Source organism: Papio anubis, chromosome 4 (genome assembly GCF_008728515.1).
Source record: "Papio anubis isolate 15944 chromosome 4, Panubis1.0, whole genome shotgun sequence".
NCBI lineage: Eukaryota > Metazoa > Chordata > Mammalia > Primates > Cercopithecidae > Papio > Papio anubis.
Genome location: NC_044979.1, coordinates 127,169,861 through 127,189,133, shown reverse-complemented (window position 1 = coordinate 127,189,133; position 19,273 = coordinate 127,169,861). Strand labels below are relative to the sequence as shown.

At 36.6% G+C, this 19,273-nt stretch overlaps 1 pseudogene; it reads right to left on the bottom strand.

Moving 5' to 3' along the window:
* Positions 1 to 2,834: 2,834 nt before the first annotated feature.
* Positions 2,835 to 19,273, bottom strand: part of LOC101005623 — a 51,505-nt pseudogene continuing 35,066 nt past the window's right edge.

Below are 19,273 nucleotides of genomic sequence, written 5' to 3'. Positions count from 1 at the left end.
AGGTACAATTATGCTCTCTTCATATGCAGAATTAATGTCACTACTATAAATATTTTCAATTTTTCACCTGAGACCACAAACTAATTTCAAAGAGAATATTGATTTCTAATTATGTAGTTTCTATTACATAGCTAGTATTGTTTTGTTGGTTAACTTCATGTATATGCCAAAATTAAATGATCAACTGTTTACCTGAATTGACCCAATATATTTAATAAATCAATTTTATAAAGTAAAATGATCAATAGCTAAATGAAAATTGGATTAAATAGCATTCTCTAATTTAAACAAAATATAAAATGTACTAAATAAATAACACACAATACACTCAGTGTGAAATTACTAACATGTGAAAATTATTTAGTGAACACCATTAAATTTTACCGCTTTCATAATCTCTGAGGGGATTATACAAAGAATGTTTTATGAAACTAGATGAACAGAAGATTATATATTATGTCTATGGTGAGCAACAGGCAAATAGACAAACCAAAAAAAGAAAAAGAGAATTTGCACAAAATGATTCTAAGCCAGGAGCAATAACATTTTAGATAAATGAATACAAAGCAGAAAAAATAGATTTGCTTTCAAAATCTTTGAAATTTCTGGTTTGCTGGTAAGATATCAACCCTTGTACAATTATATTTAATTCTAATATTTTTCTTTTCTTTTCAAAATAGGTATACAACCATAAACAAATGATTACTTTCTCTATAAATCTGTTACATCTGAAGTTTATTTTACAGTAATACATCTGTATATTTAAATCCATATAAATGAAAACTAAAGGTCTGTATCTGTTTAGCAGACCAGATACATCACAGTTCAACAGAAAAAAAGTAGAATATTTTGTAACTAGTTGTTCAGAATTCAGAAACATACAGCTCCATTATACTCATATAATCTTCATTACAACCATCATAATAACCTGTAGTTACAAGAAAAACAAAAATGTTAAGTTGTGGGAATCATATTGTCCAAATTATGTTAAGTTAAAGACCACTGGCAAAGGAATCACTAGAGATGTTATTCCACAGTCACACAATAGTATATTGTTAACATCTGTTAACCTACAACCTTGGGTAAGGTGGGATAAGTTAACATTAGTGGCAACATACACATTCAATGTAAAATAGCCTTAACACGATAATAACAATTTTAGTTTATTATAACAAGTTCACACATTGTCATTAAAAAGGCATTTTGAAATTCACTGTATTTTCATTACCTTAGTTTGCAAATGGTAAAGCGATTTTCTTCTAAAATACAAATTGTTTCTTACTATGCAGAATATTATCCTAATCACCACACTTCTATCACCCTGTCACTTATAATACTGTTATAAACCAACCACTAAGTGGCCTTTCCACTTAGAATTTCTTCATGTATCTTAGATTTGTTTCCTTAATCTTTCATGGCAAAGTATATAAATCTCTCTATCTAATATGGAAGAACTTCTCCTAACTCTGGTGCAGCAACCATTGACCATGCTCTTTCACATAAATTTTAGAATGATGACACAGCATCAAATATGAGTTAAATTATATTAATATTTGCTTTTGAAAATATATTAAATTCTTTTAACATAAAAAAGTAGAAGGAGCTAGACTGTATAGCTCTCAGAGAGAGGAATGCAAGGTATGCATAGATAGAGCACCTTCAACTGAAACATCCAGGTACTTGCATTGGAATAATGAAAGAAACAACTTACAGAGAATGGAGTAAAGCAAGGCAGGACAATGGCCACCCGGGAACAACATGGAGCCAAGGGAACCTCCCCACCCAGTAGAGCAGTGAGTGCATGTGTGACCCTAGGAACCCATGATTCTCCCACAGATCTGTGCAACCTTCAGGTGAGGAGATACCCTCATGAACCCATTTTACTAAAGCCTTCAGTTTAACAGACAGAGCTACATGGAGTCTCAGCAGAGCAGCCACTGAGACCTGCACATAGATTCAAGAGTTTTAGATACTCTGGCTTTCCAGGCTTCCCAGAAAAAGTAGCTGCCAACTCCAGCAAAGCAGGAGGTTACACACCTGTACATACCCATAGGAAAAAGGTGGAACCCAGATGGCTGAGCAGTGATGGTATGTAGGACCCACTTCCACAGTGCCTCACAGGGTAAGACCTACTGGCTTAGAATTCCAGCCAACCACTGGTAGCAGCACTGCACCCCCCAGGGATGGAGCTACCAGAAAGAGGAGCGGGCCACCATCTTTGCTTCTTGGGCAACTTAGCCATTCCAGCCTTTATGCTTTGAAGAGCCCAAGCTGACTGGGGGCAGAAAGGATCTCCTAGCGCAGTACAGGTGCTCTAAAAAGACATGGCCAGATTATCTGTTAAAGCAGTTCCCCAATCTTGTTCCTCCTCACCGCAAAGTACTTCCCAACCAGGGTCTCCAGCTACCACCACCGGTGCTCTTTGGTCAATGGAGTTTTGAATCATCTTTGGGATACAGTTCCTAGAAGGAAGAGTGAGCTGCCATTTTTGCTGTCTGTGTGACTTAGCTGTTCCAGTCTTCTAGCTTTGGAGAGTCCAAATAAACTGGGGGTGAAAGTGGCACCTCTGCACAGCAGAGCTATCCTACAAAAACATGGCTAGACTGCTTTTTCTTTTCTTTCTTTTTTTTTTTTTTTTGAGACAGAGTCTCACTCTGTTGCTAGGCTGGAGTGCAGTGGCATGATCTTGGCTTACTGGAACCTCCGCCTCCTGGATTCAAGCAATTCTCCTGCCTCAGACTCCCAAGTAGCTGAGACTACAGGTGCATGCCACCACACCTGGCTAATTTTCTTTTTTTGTATTTTAGTAGAGATGGAATTTCACCATGTTGCCCAGGCTGGTCTTGAACTCCTGAGCTCAGGCAATGCACCTGCCTCGGCCTCCCAAGGTGCTAGGATTACAGGCGTGAGCCACTGCACCCAGCCTACACTGCTTTCTTAAGTGGGTCCCCAATTGTGTTCTCCTCACTGGCTAAGACTTTTCAACAAGGGTTTCCCAGTACCTCCTACAGGTGCTTTGGGGCTGGAAACAGGTCTATACCTCCCTGGGATGGAGCTCTTAGAGAAAAGGGCATGCTGCCATTGTTGCTGTTTTGCAGAATTCAGTGGTGTTAAAGTCAGGTACTGGAAAATCTGAGGTGACTAGAAACTGCAGTGGACACCAGCACACTGCAGCAGCCCTTCAGAAAAGTGGCCAGACTGTGATGTGAGTGCCTTTTCTCATATATTCTCACTGGGCAGGTTCTCCAGGCCTGGGCCACTAGCCAATTTTTTCCAGAGCTATTGAGCCAGTAGCAACTTAGTAACTCCCGGGACAGAGCCTCCAGGGGCAACTGAAAATATTTTTGCCACTGCCTCTGCAGTAGAACTGTCCTTGATACCCTCAGACTCATGAAAAATCCAAAACCCTAAGTGCCTTACTCACACCTCAAACAACCTGCAGTTTACCCAAGAAGAGGAGGCCAGTCCATCCTCCATGGGTCCCACAAACAACACACTGCTCATCACCAAACAGTGAACAACTGACTTGGCCAAAAGCACAGATCCTCCATCCTGGGTGGACTGCACTGAGTGGTTGCTGGCCTACACATCTCTGAGATGCATCCCCCAGAAGTCAAGCAAAGAGGTGGGGCAGCAAACCAACTCATGTGGTGCCCAGAGGGTTGAGCGCAAGAGCATCTGTAATAAAGTGTGGCCACTGATGGCCGTATCTCCACGCTCAACTTTCTCCCATAAGAGTCTTTATCCTTAGAACTGTTGGACCTAATTTCTGCAGGATGGTCTTGCAAATCTGAAGAAGCTGGTCCAACTGAGCACTCCTTGGTCTGCTGGCCTCTCCCAGGGACCCAGTCTGGCCACAGCTGCTTACAGAGCAGTCTCAGGTACATTAGGAGCCCGGACCAGAGCACATGCACTGGTGGGCCATGCCTGACCCATGAAGAGCTCCAGCAAAGCAGCCCCTATGACTGCACCAGCCCACGTGTTTCTTCCCCATACTGCAACTTCCCAAGACCATGGCAACTCCCTATATGACTTTGCTGGCACATGTCTGCAAAGGTGAGTTTGGCTTTGCTTGTCCCACCATCATATGGAAATGCAATATGCCCCTGCAACTCCCAGCAATTGCCATTGTAGATGAAGCTTTGGTGAGTAGAGAGCTAGAAAGTCCCACTCTGGCCTTTGTGGTAACACTGTGTGGAGAACAGGGTATCTTCCACACTCTGAACAATCACTGCTTCTTGGGGGACACAGAGAAGGCATCAAAACCTTCACTGGCCAGCATCCTGCCCCAAGCCAACATCACCCTTAGTGCAACAGCACACACAGTCTCTCTCGCAGGTAACCCCAACTCTCCTCCCAGCTGCTTTGCTCCTGTCACTGAGGTAAATACCCAAAAAGACAGGCAGAAACCCCATATCCACCAGCACTCTGCTACAGCTGTGGCATCTTAGTGCCAGAGAGTGGCAGATTCCAAATCACAAGGAGCCACGGAACACAGCTGGGGCTCAATACAAGTCCCCCAGAGTTAGAGCATACAGACTCTGAGTTGTGAGCTGAGCATTGCCTCCTCTCCACCAAAAAAACAACTCCCAGTAACAAAGCTTGTTGGCTGAATCCACCTTTTACCACAATCAAATACTCAAGACCATCAAATAGGATCCAGAAAACCAAAACCCCATTCAAGGTTCAGCAATTTCAAAGATATTCCCACATGGATGAGAGAAAATCAGTGCAAAAATGTTGAAAACACAAAAAACCAGAGTGACTTCTTTCATCCAAATGACCAAATTACATTTCCAGCATGGCCTAAGAGGACAGAAGCAAAATTCAGAATATGGATAGAAGCAAACTTCATTGAGCTACAAAAGTAAGTTGCAACCCAATGCAATGAAGGACAAAATTGCAGGAACTGACGGAAAAAACAACCAGTCTAGAGAAAAATATGGCCAAAGTAATAGAGCTGAAAAACACAATACAAAACCTTTAAAATGTAATCACAAGTATTAATAGAAGAATACGCCAGGCAAAGGGAAGAATCTCAGAGCCTCAAGACTGGCTTTCTGAAATAAGACAGACAAGAATAGTGAAGAAAGCATAAAGTAGAATGAACAAAACCTCTAAGAAATATGGGATTATGTGAAGAAACTAAATCTATGATTAAAGAGAGTGCCTGAAAGCAATGGAGAGTATGAAAACAACTTGAAATACTATTTCAGGATAACATCCATGAGAACTTCCCTAACCTAGACACAGAGGCCAACATTCAAAGGCAGAAAATATGGAGAACCCCGGTGAGATACCCCACAAGGTGGTCATCCCCAAGATACATACTCATGAGATTCTCCAAGATGAAAATCAAAGAAAAAATATGTTAAAGGCAGCTAGAGAGAAAGGCCAGGTCACCACTAAAAAGACGCCCATCAGACAACAATGAACCTTTCAGCCAAAATCCTACAAGTCAGAAGAGATTAAGGGCCAATATTCAGCATTCTTAAAAAAGAATTCTAACTCAGAAGTTCATATCTAGCCAAAGTAACCTTCAGAATGAAAAAATAAATATGATCATATTCCGGTAACCAACAGCTGAGGAAATCTGTTACCACAAGACCTGACTTACAAGAGCTTCTGAAGAAAGCACTAAATAAGAAAGACTATTACTAGTCACTACAAAAACATACTAAAGTACACAAACTGCTGACACGATAAAGCCACCACATAAAAAAATGTGCAAAATAGCCAGCCAAGATCATACTGACAGAATCAAATCCACACATATGAATACTAACCCTAAATGAAAATGGGCTAAACGCCCCAATTAAAAAACAGAGTAGCAAGCTGAATAAAGAATCAAGATCTAACGGCATGCTGTAATCAAGACACCCTTCTCAAATAAGCTCAAAAGAAAGGGAAAAAGAAAAATCTACCAAGCAAATAGAAAACAGAAAAAGAGCAGGGATTCCAATCCTAGTTTCTGGAAAAAGAAACTTTAAGTCTACACAGATTAAAAAAAAAAAAAAGACAAAGAAGGGCATTACATAATAGTAAAGGGGTATATATGCGCCCAACACAAAAGCACTCAGATTATAAAGCAAGTTCTTAGAGACCCTCCAAGATGTCGAATGTTCTTCAACAGTCATTACATTTATACTGCATTTGCTCAGCATTAAGCCTCTGATGTTGAACACACTATGATGACTTGTTAAAGCCTTCTCCACATTTTTAACACTGTGGAGCTTCTCTCTAGTATGAATTCTCTTATGTCTAATGAAGTGTGAGAACGAGCTCGATGCTTTGCCACATTCTTCTCATTTGTAGGATTTCTCATTTGTAGGATTCTCTTATGATTAGTAAGGACTGAGAAGCTCTTAAAGGTTTTGCCATATTCTTCACATTTGTAAGGTCTCTCTTCCATATGAATTCTCTTGTGGTTAGTAAGGGTTGAGGAGCGGGTAAAGGCTTTGCCACATTCTTTACAGATGTAGGGTTTCTCTCCAGTATGAATTCTCTTATGTTGACTAAGGGCCAAGATACACATAAAAGCCTTTCCACATTCATTACATTTGTAGGGTTTCTCTCCAATATGAATTCTCTTATGTTGACTAAGGGAGAAGATCGATGTAAATGCTTTTCCACATTCATTACATTTGTAGGGTTTCTCTCCAGTATGAATTATCTTATGTTTAGCAAGGTGTGAGAACCACCTGTAGGCTTTGTGACATTCTTCACATTTGTAGGGTCTGTCTCCAGTATGAATTCTCTTGTGTTTAATAAGGGTTAAGTAGCAGGTAAAGGTTTTGCCACATTCTTCACATTTGTAGGGTTTCTCTTCAGTATGAACTCTATTATGTTTAGTAAGGTTTGAGAACTTTTTAAAAACTTTAGCACATTCTTCAGATTTATATCATCTCTCTGCAGTATGGATTCTCTTCTGTATGGTAAAATCTGACAACCTACAGTCTTTGCCACATTCTTCACATTTGTAACATTTCTCTCTGCTAAAAATTTTCTTATGTTCAGTGAAGATTGAGCACAACTCAAAAGATTTGCAACATTTATTACATTGACAGGTTTTGCTATGGGTAGTTGACAAACATCAATCAATGCCATTGTAACTGCTTTTCTGCCCCTTGCAACTACCCACACTTTGGTAGTCTTTCTTTAAATGTAAAGTATTAAGGTCACAGCTTCCATGCTTTCTAAGAATCACCTTTTGAAATGAATCTTTTATGTCATGCTCTGGCAATACCTCTGTAGTAAAATGAAAAGAGCCAGTTGAAAAAAAAAAGAATAAAATTTCTCCCTCATTACACTCAGGTGAATACACTTTACAAATATAGAACTACACAAAGCACATTAACAAGGTGGCACAATAAAATATCACAGGCTGTTAATTCCTTTATAGACATATAAACTTAACAGAAACATACTGACCAAAATGCCTTTGTGAGAAGTCTAAGAAGCACCCCAAGTGAGCAAAATGCAAAGAACCACACAGAAGTGTAATAAAAGTATTTCATATTTACCCACCACAGCCATTCTTCATCCCATGATGACCTTAAATATACACTCCCAACTCCTGTCTTCCCCCTCCAAAACTAAATAAAATAGTGATACCTATGTCCATGCTTCTGGCTTTTTGAGACTTTACCAAAGACTAATTTCTGTATTCCATGACAGTGTTGAAAGGAAAGGTGGTATACTTTGACAGTTTCGGACAGCGGAGACCAAAGGTAAATGACTGTTACAAGAGAGGAAAGACTTCAGTATCACAGACAGACAATGGATATAGCAAGTGACTACAGGATCTCAATAAGAAACATGAGGAATGGCCAGGAGCAGTGGCTCATGCCTGTAATCCCAGCACTTTGGGAGGCTGAGGCGGGCAGACCACCTGAGGTCAGAAGTTCAAGACCAGTCAGGTCAACATGGTGAAACCCATCTCTACTAAAAATACAAAAATTAGCTGAGTGTGGTGGCAGGCACCTGTAATCCCAGCTACTCAGAAGGCTGAGGCAGGAGAATCACTTTAACTCAGGAGGTGTGGGTTGCAGTTAGCCAAGATCACGCCATTGCACTCCAGCCTGGGCAACAAGAGTGAAACTCTGACTGAAAAAAAAAAAAAAAAAAAAAAAAAAGGAAATCTTTTTAAATTAAAAACACATTCCCAGAGAAAATATCCCTAGTACCAGCTTGACAGACTCCAAGAATCTCCAGCCGAAAAAACTGGTATCATATTCCCCCAGACAAAAGCCACTTAATAAAGATCTTGACATGTGGCTTTTTATTATACAAATTAGAACCTAAGATTACAACAAAAAAATTCTAAGCAAGAATGCTATATCCAGCAAAAGTGTCCTTCAAAATGAAAAAAAAAAAAAATCTAACCATATTATGATCTATATCAAGACCTAATTATGTCATGTCTTCAAGAGACTCACTTCAGAGCTAACAAAAAAAATAGACTGAAAATGTCTGGATGAAAAACACATTCCATGCAAGTGTTAACCAAATTAAAGGAGAAGAGGTAACAATTTATTAACTCGAAAACTCTCATATTTCATATAATTGAAGTCAAAAGTCACAAGAGAGAAAGTAGGACATTCAATTATAGCAGGAGGGTTCATTCACTCAGAATCTAGAAATATATCTGACAGTTTTCACAGACACATAGAGCAAACATTAATGGAATTTAAGCAAAATTAGACAGCAATATAATAATGGAAGGATACATCAATACCTCACTTTCAGGAATAAATAATATAGACAGAATATCAATAAAGGAACAAAAAACTTGAATGCACTACAAAATAATTACACCTAACAAATGTACAGACAGCAAAATACACATTCTTTTCAATTACTCATGAAACATTTTCCTAGATAGACCACCTGTGACACCACAAAAGAAGTCTTAACAATTTTTTAATTGAAATTTTACAATTATTTATGGCCTAAGTGGAATGAAACTAGAAGTAACAGAAGAAATGCTGAAACATTTAAAAATATATAAAAATTAAAACACATACTCTTTTGCTTTTCTTTTTTTGTTTTGAGACGGAGTCTCACTCTGCCACCAGGCTGGAGGTGCAGTGGCATGATCTCGGCTCACTGCAACCTCCACTTCCCAGGTTCAAGCGATTCCCCTGCCCCAGCCTCCCAAGTAGCTGGGACTACAGACGTACACTCCCATGCCCAGCTAATTTTTTTGTATTTTAGTAAAGACAGGGTTTCACCAGGTTGGCCAGGATGGTCTCAATCTCCTGACTTCATGATCTGCCCACCTTGGCCTCCCAAAGTGCTGGGATTACAGGCGTGAGCCACCACACCCAGCCAGCAACACACTTCTGAGCATGCTCTTTTTCAAGGGTTGGAAGACATAATATTGTGAAGATGTCCATGCCGCTTAAAGTGACCCACACATTCAACACACCCCTTTTCAATTCTAAATTTTACTTTTCCAAAAATAGGAAAAAAAAACCTCACAAAATTTCACAAGATCTCAAGGGACTATGAAAAGCCTGACAATCTTTAAATAGAAGACAAATATTGGAAGCATTACACTTAATAATTTTCACACACAAAACGAACCTATAGTAATCAAAGCACTTTGGTATTGGTATAAAGGTAGAACACCAATTGGTATAAAGGTAGAACACCAAAGTAATGAAACAAAATGCAGCACAGACATAAACTCTGGAATATACAGTCAAGTGAGTTATTTGCACACCACACTGAAGCATTATTCACAAAAGCCAATAGGTAAAATTAGTTTAAACTTTCCTTACCAAATGGATAAATATAATTTAAAATATAAAAAAAGGAATATTAATTAGCTTTTAAAAAAGCAAGAAATCTTCTAATATCTATTATAAAGACAAATTTTGAAGACATCATGCTAAATTTAATAAGCCAGACACACACACACACACACACAAATACTGTATGAATCTACTTACATGGAATATCTAAAATAGTTACATTCTTAAAAATAGAAAATAGAATGAGGTTTGTAAAGGTCCAGACAATGGGAAAAATCAGTAGTGGATTCATGAGTATAGCATATTTCTTTTATAAAAACAAAAATGCTCTAAAGATATGTTGCTAACAAAGTCAATATACTTAACAAAGCTGAACTACATAATTGAAAACATTAAAGATTATAAATGTGCTTTCTCTCTCTCTTTCTCTCTCTCTCTCTCTCTCTCTCTCTCTCTCTCTATATATATATATATATATATATATATATTTTTTTTTTTTAAGATGGAGTTTCACTTTTGATGCCTAGGCTGGAGCGCAGTGGCACAATCTCGGCTAACTGCAACCTCTGCCTCCCGGGTCCAGGCGATTCTCCTGCCTCAGCCTCCGGAGTAGCTGGGATTACAGGCACGTACCACCACACCTGGCTAATTTTGTATTTTTACTAGAGATAGGGTTTCACCATGTTGGCCAGGCTGGTCTTGAACTTCTGACCTCGGGTGATCCACCCTCCTTGACCTACCAAAGTGCAGCAATTACAGGTGTGAGCCACCACGCCTGGCCCTTGTATTTTTCACAATTAACAACAAAACAATCATTGACTAATAACAATAACAGCAACAAAAAGCAAATACACAAGTCATAAAATGGGGGCAATGTTTTACACAGGCAAATAAACACAGAAATAATTATATTGGCAATATATGGATGACTGATTCATATTGGTATATTATGCACTGCTAAGTTTTGGGATATTGCTGCTACTACTCAGTTAGATAGCACAGTACCCAATAGGTAGCTTTTCAGGTCTTGTCTCTTTACTCTCTTCCTCCTCTAGTGGTCCCCAGCATCTATTGCTTCCATCTTTACATCCATGTATACCCAATATTTAGCTCTCACTTATAAGTAAGAACATGCCGTATTTGGCTTTCTATTTTTGCATTAATTTACTTCAGATAATGGCTTTCGGCTGCATCAATGTTACAACAAAGAACATAACTTTTTTTGACTGTGTAGTATTTCACAGCATATAGGTACCACATATTTATCCAATCCACCACTGATGGGCAACTAGATTGATTTCATGTCATTGCTATTGAAGACAATAAAGTTTGAATCACTAGTACATAGTGAAAGCAATAACATTTTAAAGAAAATGCATTACAATCATTCATAAAAAACTTTGATGAGAAAATATGAAGAAATAGGCTCTTAACACTGGACATATCTATTATGTCATTAATATATAGCTGCTATTTTAGCACAAAATGTAAAGGCAATAAGGTGACCTTTGGAAGCAAAGCAAAGCATTACATTACTAAATAATATAAACAACATAAATATAGTACAACATGATATAAAATAAAATGAACAATTAGAAATAAGTTTATACAATTATGTAGATAAAGTTTGAGAAAAGTTGATGAAAATACTGATAACTTTTTGTATGTTGTAAACATAAACATATAAAAAAAGATTTTAATATATGTGGTGTACCTATTAATTATCTAATTCACTTTTCATATAACATACATTTAGGCACATTAGCTCAGAACTTGTGAAATTACAGGCATAGTTGGTATACAGCAAACCAGAAAGAAAAAATACATATATAGGACACAGCCCTAGTAATCTTCATAGTAAAGATAAAATTTAAAAAATAGTAGTTATTAATAGGTAACAATTTGGAAATTATATGCTGGACAGTGTTCTAAGTAACCTATGGTATTAGTGTTTTTAGGAATTCTGTGAGCTGGGTAGATAAAATCAACTATTCCACAGTAGAGGTATTGCCATATAGCATTTAAATTTCTAAACTTAGTTCCTGCTTTAAAAAAGATACTTTCAAAGTGAAATAGGTGTTTAGATTTTCTTATACTTAATCAGATGCTTTAGGCTCTGATAAAAGTTCTCACTTTCATTTTCTGTATAATGAATTGACTGGAAATTATAAAGCAGAAAACATATGACATCTGTCCCTAGCCTCTCTCAAATCTCTTGACCAAATCTCAATGTCTTCCTACTTCTCTCACAGATGTCTAACATAAGGCACAAGCAGATTTTTAAAAACAGCTTAACATAGTGGTCTCCAAAAATTTGCACAAATTTTCCAGATCCCTCAAAGAAACAGAAGAGCAGTTAGATCATTTAGAACCTCACAACATAAAAAGAGGAGTTTGTCTCTCACTGTGAATGCACCAGCACATTATTAAATGAACTGAAGACTTCAGAGAATTCAAAAGCCTAATAAGCATACATCAAACGATTTTCTTCCGTGACAGTAAGAGGCTTTTCAAGAATCAATTCCATTGGAGAACAGCTTCCCAATCCACATTTTAAACTCTTGTTTTCTCCTTCACCTTTGGACATTTCACATATGTTATCTGCTAAATCATTCATACCTATCTGAGTGTATGGCTATTCTCTCCACTCTTCTCAAATTCCAGTAATATTTTCTATGCTGCAGAAGGTAACCAGGTCTAGCTTAAAGACTTTCCAGCACAACCTTTCTTTCCCTCAACAGCAACTGGGCTAAGTAAAGCACAATCAACTCCCAGTATTACCCTCAGGAGAGATCTAGAACAGTGGGTCTGTTTAAAGTTCTGAAATTATAGGAGATGGTCTAATCAATAAGAGTCTGTCTCCCTTAATATGAAAATGCTGGAGTAATGAGAATTATAGCTTGCATGTACTAGATGAAAGATGAATGCTTGTTGCAATAGTAGAGGAACTGCAATGCCACAGTCAACCAGGGAAGCAAAAAATTATAGGATCTGAAAAGAAAACGAGAAAAAAAATCTCCTTAACTTAGAAATTACACACAAAAGTCCAAAGACACAAATGAGAACATGTTTGTCAACCCTGGCTCGCTGCTGTAGCCAGTCTTTAAACAAGTCTTTAAATATTAGATTAGATGGCTGTTTTCAAGTTTCCAAATTTCATAAAAGGATCGCATGACATAAAAAAAGAAAATATACCCCATTTGAAGAAATAAATTTCCAAAACTCAATCCTTAAGAAAAGAAGATCTTTGCATTATCTGACAAAGATGTCAAAATAATGATACTAAGTATACTCAATAAGAACAAAAACAAAAGAACCCAGAAGAAATTGTGGAACAGAGAAATAATTGTTGAAAAACTGTGTAGAGTCACAACAGAATAATTGACCAGAAAACAAAAATCAGAAAACTAAAGACATGTTATTTATAAATATTGAGTCGTGAAAAAAAAAACAAAAAAAAATTGAAAAACATCAACATGGAATATGTAACTTATTAGATATCATCAAGGAGACCAATATATTCATGAAAGGATTCTTTGAAGAAGAATGCAGGGGAAAAGTCGTAGGTAGAGAGGTTATTTGAAGAAAAAAGGGACTAAGGACTTCCCAAATTTCCAGGTGATGAAAAAAAAATGCTACCAACCAAGGATACTTAATCTGGGAGAAATTTACTTTAACAATAAGAAAAAAATAAAGACTTTCTAATATGAACAAAAGGTAAGGGTGTTCATTACCCTTAGAAGAGTCTTATAAGAAATACTACATGGAGTCCATTATGTTGACAGACATGGTGGTTCACACCTGTAATCCTAACAACTTTGTAGGCTAAGGCAGAAGCAGCATCATTTTAGGCCAGGAGTTTGAGACCAGCTTGGGTGATATGGTGAGACCACTTCTCAAAGAAGAGACCATCATAATAATTTTGTTTTTCAGGGAGAGGGTTTTAAAACCTGCTAGGGCTAAACATTGATTGGAGTCATTTCGAAAAGGCAGGCCTTCATTCAGGTGGCAAACGTGAAAACCCTTGGTCTTGGCTGCAGACTAAGAAATGGGTCACCTATTTTGACCCCAGTTAAAGCTCTGCAGTGACTCCATAACCATCTCCAGCTCCTTCCACCCATAGTCTAGGAATGGTTCTGCACATCCAGGGTCCCAGAGAAAGATGCCTATTTGTGGTTACAGCAGCAGGTCTGTAGACCTTGGCCTTTACTGTGCTCTCTGAAACAGTTCAGTGATTCAGTTTCAGCATGGATAGTCACAGTTTGTGGCCAGTTCTGCCAACCTAAGTACACAGAGGAGTACCTGGGGAAATCCTGCCACATATTCAGTAAGAAACACACATCAGGCCCACCATATACCAACCCTAAAGCACAACACTGCCCTAGAGCTAGCCCTACAGATCAAATTCCTAAAGACAATTCAGTCTGCCAAGAAATAACATATGATTAACAACTACCCAGGCTCCTAGTAACAAACCCACAAAAGGCAAACTCCACAACAGAACAAGAAGTAGCCATGTGACCCACGTATAACCCCTCTGCACTGCATACCCAAAAAGATTCTATCAGCTAATTGACCCAAGATAAGATTTTTATCTGCTGAAATCCGTGTATAAAATTGGAAAATTTAGATTCAATAAATCCTTTATTAAAATTTTAGTAAAAATTTTCAAAGTAATAGAAAATGCAATCTTAAAATTTATATGGAATTACAAGAAACTTTGAATAGTCAAAGCAGTTCTGAGAATTAAAAACAAAGCTAGGGACATTATACTTTCTGATTTTAAACTACATTTGAAGACTATTGTAATAAAAACAGCATGATCTGTGCATAAAAATGCACATTGATATCAGTGGAGCAAAATGGAGAGCCCAGAAACAAATCCATCCTTGTAAGATCAACCAATCTTTGACACTGAGGCACTGAGAACACACTATGCAGAAAGTACAGTCTCTTCCATGCTTAGGGCTGGGAAAAGGGAATACCCACAAGTAAAAGAATAAAATTAGACCATTTTTCTTACACTGTATTTAAAAATTAACTAAATATAAAATAAGGACTCTAATGTATGACAAAATTCTTAATAATCTTAAAAGAAAACATATTAAAAAACCTTAATATTGGTCTTCAAAATAAGTTTTGGGATACGACAGCAAAAGCACAGCAATAAAAGCAAATACAGACAAATTAAGCTGCATCAAACTGAAACACTTCTGCACAACCAAGAAAAAAATAGAATAAGAAAACCATATCTGATAAGTGGTTAGAATCAAAAATATATAAGAAACTCATGAAAATAAAAGGTAACAACTATAATAATAATAATAATAAGATGTAAAAGATAAGCCAAAGACTAAATGTTTATTAATGAAAACATTTAATTGGGCAACAGGTATATAGAAAGGTGCTCAATGTCACCAATTTGGCAGATGCAAATTAAATTCATGGTGAGATACTACTTTATATCTGTCAGGATTGCTAATATCAAAAAGAAGATTTATAACAAGTGTTGACAAGAATATATTAAAGAAAAGAAATGCTTTACCTTCATGGTGATGTGTAATTTTTCAGAGACATTATGAAAACCAGTATGAAGGTTCTTTAAAATTTTTTAAATAGTACTACTGTACAATTTAGCTATCTCATGTCTGCATATACAGTAAATTTACTATCTCAAGGAAATACCAGCACCTCCGTGTTCATCGAAGCATTTTTTGCAATTGTCAAGATAGGAAAGCAATCTAAAGTGTTTGTGGAAACTGACTGCACAAAGAAAACATGGTATATATACAAAACAGAATATTATTCAGCCATAAAAAGTAATAAAACCCTGCCATTTCCACAACATGGATGGACCTAGATAACATTATGCTAAGTGAAACATGAAAGAAACACAAAGTATCTCACTTCTATGGAGAATATAAGGTTGGACTCCTAGAAGAAGAGAGTACAGAGGTGAGTGCTAGGCCCTGGAGGTGGGGAAAGTGGGACATGTTGTTCAAATGGTACAAATGTTCAGTTAAAGACAAATAAGTTATGGTAGCCTAATGTACAGCTTTATGACTATAGAAAGTAATACTGTTAGGTATGCTGAAAATTTGCTGAGAGATCTTAATTGTTCTCACTACAAAAAGGTAAGTATGTAAGGTCATAAATGTGTTTGTACACTAATTTGATTGTATTAATCATTTCTTTATGTATATAGATATAAAATCAATACACTGTATACAATATATAGATATTCAATTATTTGTGAAAAAAAATTTGTTACTGAGATTATATACATGTGTGTCATACACATACATAAATGTGTTTATAAATATATACACATATGAATGAGTTACAGTAAGCTTTATACTAAATAAAATCACAAAATGATGTTATTTAAAATAAAGTTAAAATTGAGAGTTTAATACGTACTCAGCAATGTTTCAAGCTCCCCAGTGACACAGTATATTTAATAAATGTATGAAGTAGATACACTGAACTATATTATAGTTGAGGACTTTGGCCATATTTACCAATATTTGCTTATATGAAAAGAATAATATTTGAAGTAACACAATTTTAGAGTTGTTTCATTTAGGGAGATGCTTATTGTTTTGATATAATTACTGAGTATAAATTTCCATAAAATCACATTTGAAGCCTCCAGAGAATAGAAAATTATAAACCAGCAAGCAAACATCTTTTTGTGGTGTTCCTGGGATTTCTGATCCAAACTGCAATTATCCCAAAACTTATATATTTAGACATTATCCAAAAAGAGAACTTAAAAAATGGTTTAATATAGAGTTTCTCAAAAATATAGATATTGCTGTTTCTCCCAAGCAATGGAAAAGCAGTCAAATGACACATTTTCTTTTAAGCCATGAAAAAGACTTTCATTAACACTGTAAACTCAAAGAAAAAAAAAAAAAAAACAGCAACAAAACAAAGCACATTACTGAAGGGAAAGTACAGTGCTTGCAAAATTCACAAGAACGGGACAAAAAATTCCCCTATGTTAAAGCAAGAGAAAGAAATGAAGGCTTCTCAGAAACTATTTCCACTGGAGCAGAGTTTCTGGAAGCATGTTTAAAGGTCTGGCTTCCTCCTTGACATTGGGTTCTGTCATTTGTGTCATTTGCTTCATTCACTCCCACCTACCTGGGTGTTTGGCTACTGTCTTCTGTCTCTTCACACTCCAGGGCTTTCTTTGCCCCAGACAGGTCATCAAGTCTGGCTTAAAGATAGCAAGACCTGTTTTAATAGAAAAAAATAACATGACTCTTGCTAGGATAATCCGATTACCAATCTTGTACTGTGCTGTGCTCAGTAGAGAAGAAAGAATATTATAGAAGACTCTAGAAAATTAATTCCAATTTACTGTTTCATAATATAAACTTTAGAATATTTAGAAAGCATTTTAAATGTGTGAGTTCTCAGCTCTATTACCCAGTAATACTGAATCAAAAGTCAGTTGTGAAAATTGCATTTTTAAGTGTGGGTAACAATATTTTATGCTATTAAATTTCTGATATTACCACTAATTTAGACTGAAGTATACAGATGAGCTCAAAAAAGGGAAAGATTAATGTTAAGATGAAACAACTTAAAGCTTGTATTTTCTACCTGAACAGATACCCAATTTTTTTCTTTTTGAAGCAGGATTCTGGAACTCACTTATGCAAAGCAGAACTTCCAAAAAAACCCAAAAAAACAAAAACAAAAAGAACAATAAAATATTTAATGTAGAATGTGAGTTGTATATTGGAGTTATTCTCACCCAAGGAGACCAGGTTTCTGTAGTTCTCTAACATCACATCCCTATACAAATGCTGCTGAGCAGAGTCCAGGCATTCCCACTCTTCTGGGGAGAATTCTATGGCCACATCCCTGAATGTTAACACTCCCTGAAAAACAAAACATATTTACCAAGTGACCATAGAAAGAATTCTTGATTTGACATCAGGTAAAATGAGAGTAAAGAGAGCTGGTTCTGACTTACATGAGTTACCGAAGTTATCTAATAGGATACTTTCTAGCACGGAAATATTCTCTAATGTATTTTTAACTCTGAGAAAAGATGGCATAAGATCATGAAACCAGTGGATATATAACACTTTTCTTGATGATACTGTATAAAATAAAGGACATTAACACAGGCATGTACATTTCTTAATGCCATATTTACATAATACAAGATGAGTTGTCTATACTTCCCATATGGAAACTTCATGGTGAGTTAAAAGCATACTTCTCAAATCTTATTCTCAAATCAATGAACAGGAGATCTTGTTAAAATGTAGATTTTGACTCTGAAGATCTAGGGTAAAGCTTGAGTTTCTGAATTGATAAATAGTTTGCCAGTGGTATCACTGCTTCTGGCCCAAGGAAAATATTTTGTCAAAAATTCACTAAGTGGCACAGCCTAGGTTTTTAGTTTATTTGGCCAATAAAGAAAGATGAGAGGCTTCATTTTCCATAGGAAGCTATATGCAAAGAGAAGGTAAGAAGAGCTATCAGACTAAATGTGGTTTAATCTTGTTCTTGCACATCACTTGCTAAAACTCCCCAAAGTACCTATTAAAAATAAATAGTAAAATAATTAACTCTAGAGTGAAAAAAAAAGTCAAAGAGCATATTTACCAAGTAAATAAATGAAGATCAACTATATTAAAAGAAATTTGTATCAGGTGCTGATTAACAAAGAAGGATATGACACTACTGTGCTATTATTAACACAAAAAAGGATCAACTTAATCTGAGTCTAGTCATGAAGAAACATCAGTTTTAAGCAAAAACTTAAGCTACAAATATCTCCCATGTTCTGTAATCTCTAATGGTGTGTATAAATAAGTCTTTGTCTTTTTTGGTTAAACTTCTTTTTTTTTTAAGTTCTGGGATACACGTGCAGATGTGTAGTTTTGTTACATAGGTATACATGTGTCCAGGTGGTTTGTTGCACCCATCAACCTGTCATCTACGTTTTAAGTTCCACATGTGTTAGGTATTTGTCCTAATGCTCTCCCTCCCCTTGTCCCCAATCCCCTGACAGCCCTTGGTGTGTGATATTCCCCTTCCTGTGTCCATGTGTTCTCATTGTTCAACTCCCACTTATGAGTGAGAACATGCGGTGTTTGGTTTTCTGTTCCTGTGTTAGTCTGTTGAGAATGATGGTTTCCAGCTTCATTCATATCCCAGCAAAGAACACTCTTTTCTATGGCTGCATAGTATCCCATAGTGTTTATGTGCCACATTTTCTTTATCCAGTCTATCATTGATAGGCATGTGGGCTGGTTCCAAGTCTTTGCTATTATAAATAGTGCTGCAATAAACATACATGTGTTTGTGTCTTTATAGAATGATTTATAATCCAATCACAGGATTGCTGGGTCAAATGGTATTTCTGATTCTAGATCCTTAAGGAATTGCCATACTGTCCTCCACAATGGTTGAACTAATTTGCATTCCCAAGAATAGCAAAAAAGTGTTCCTATATCTCCACATCCTCGCCATCATCTGTTTCCTGA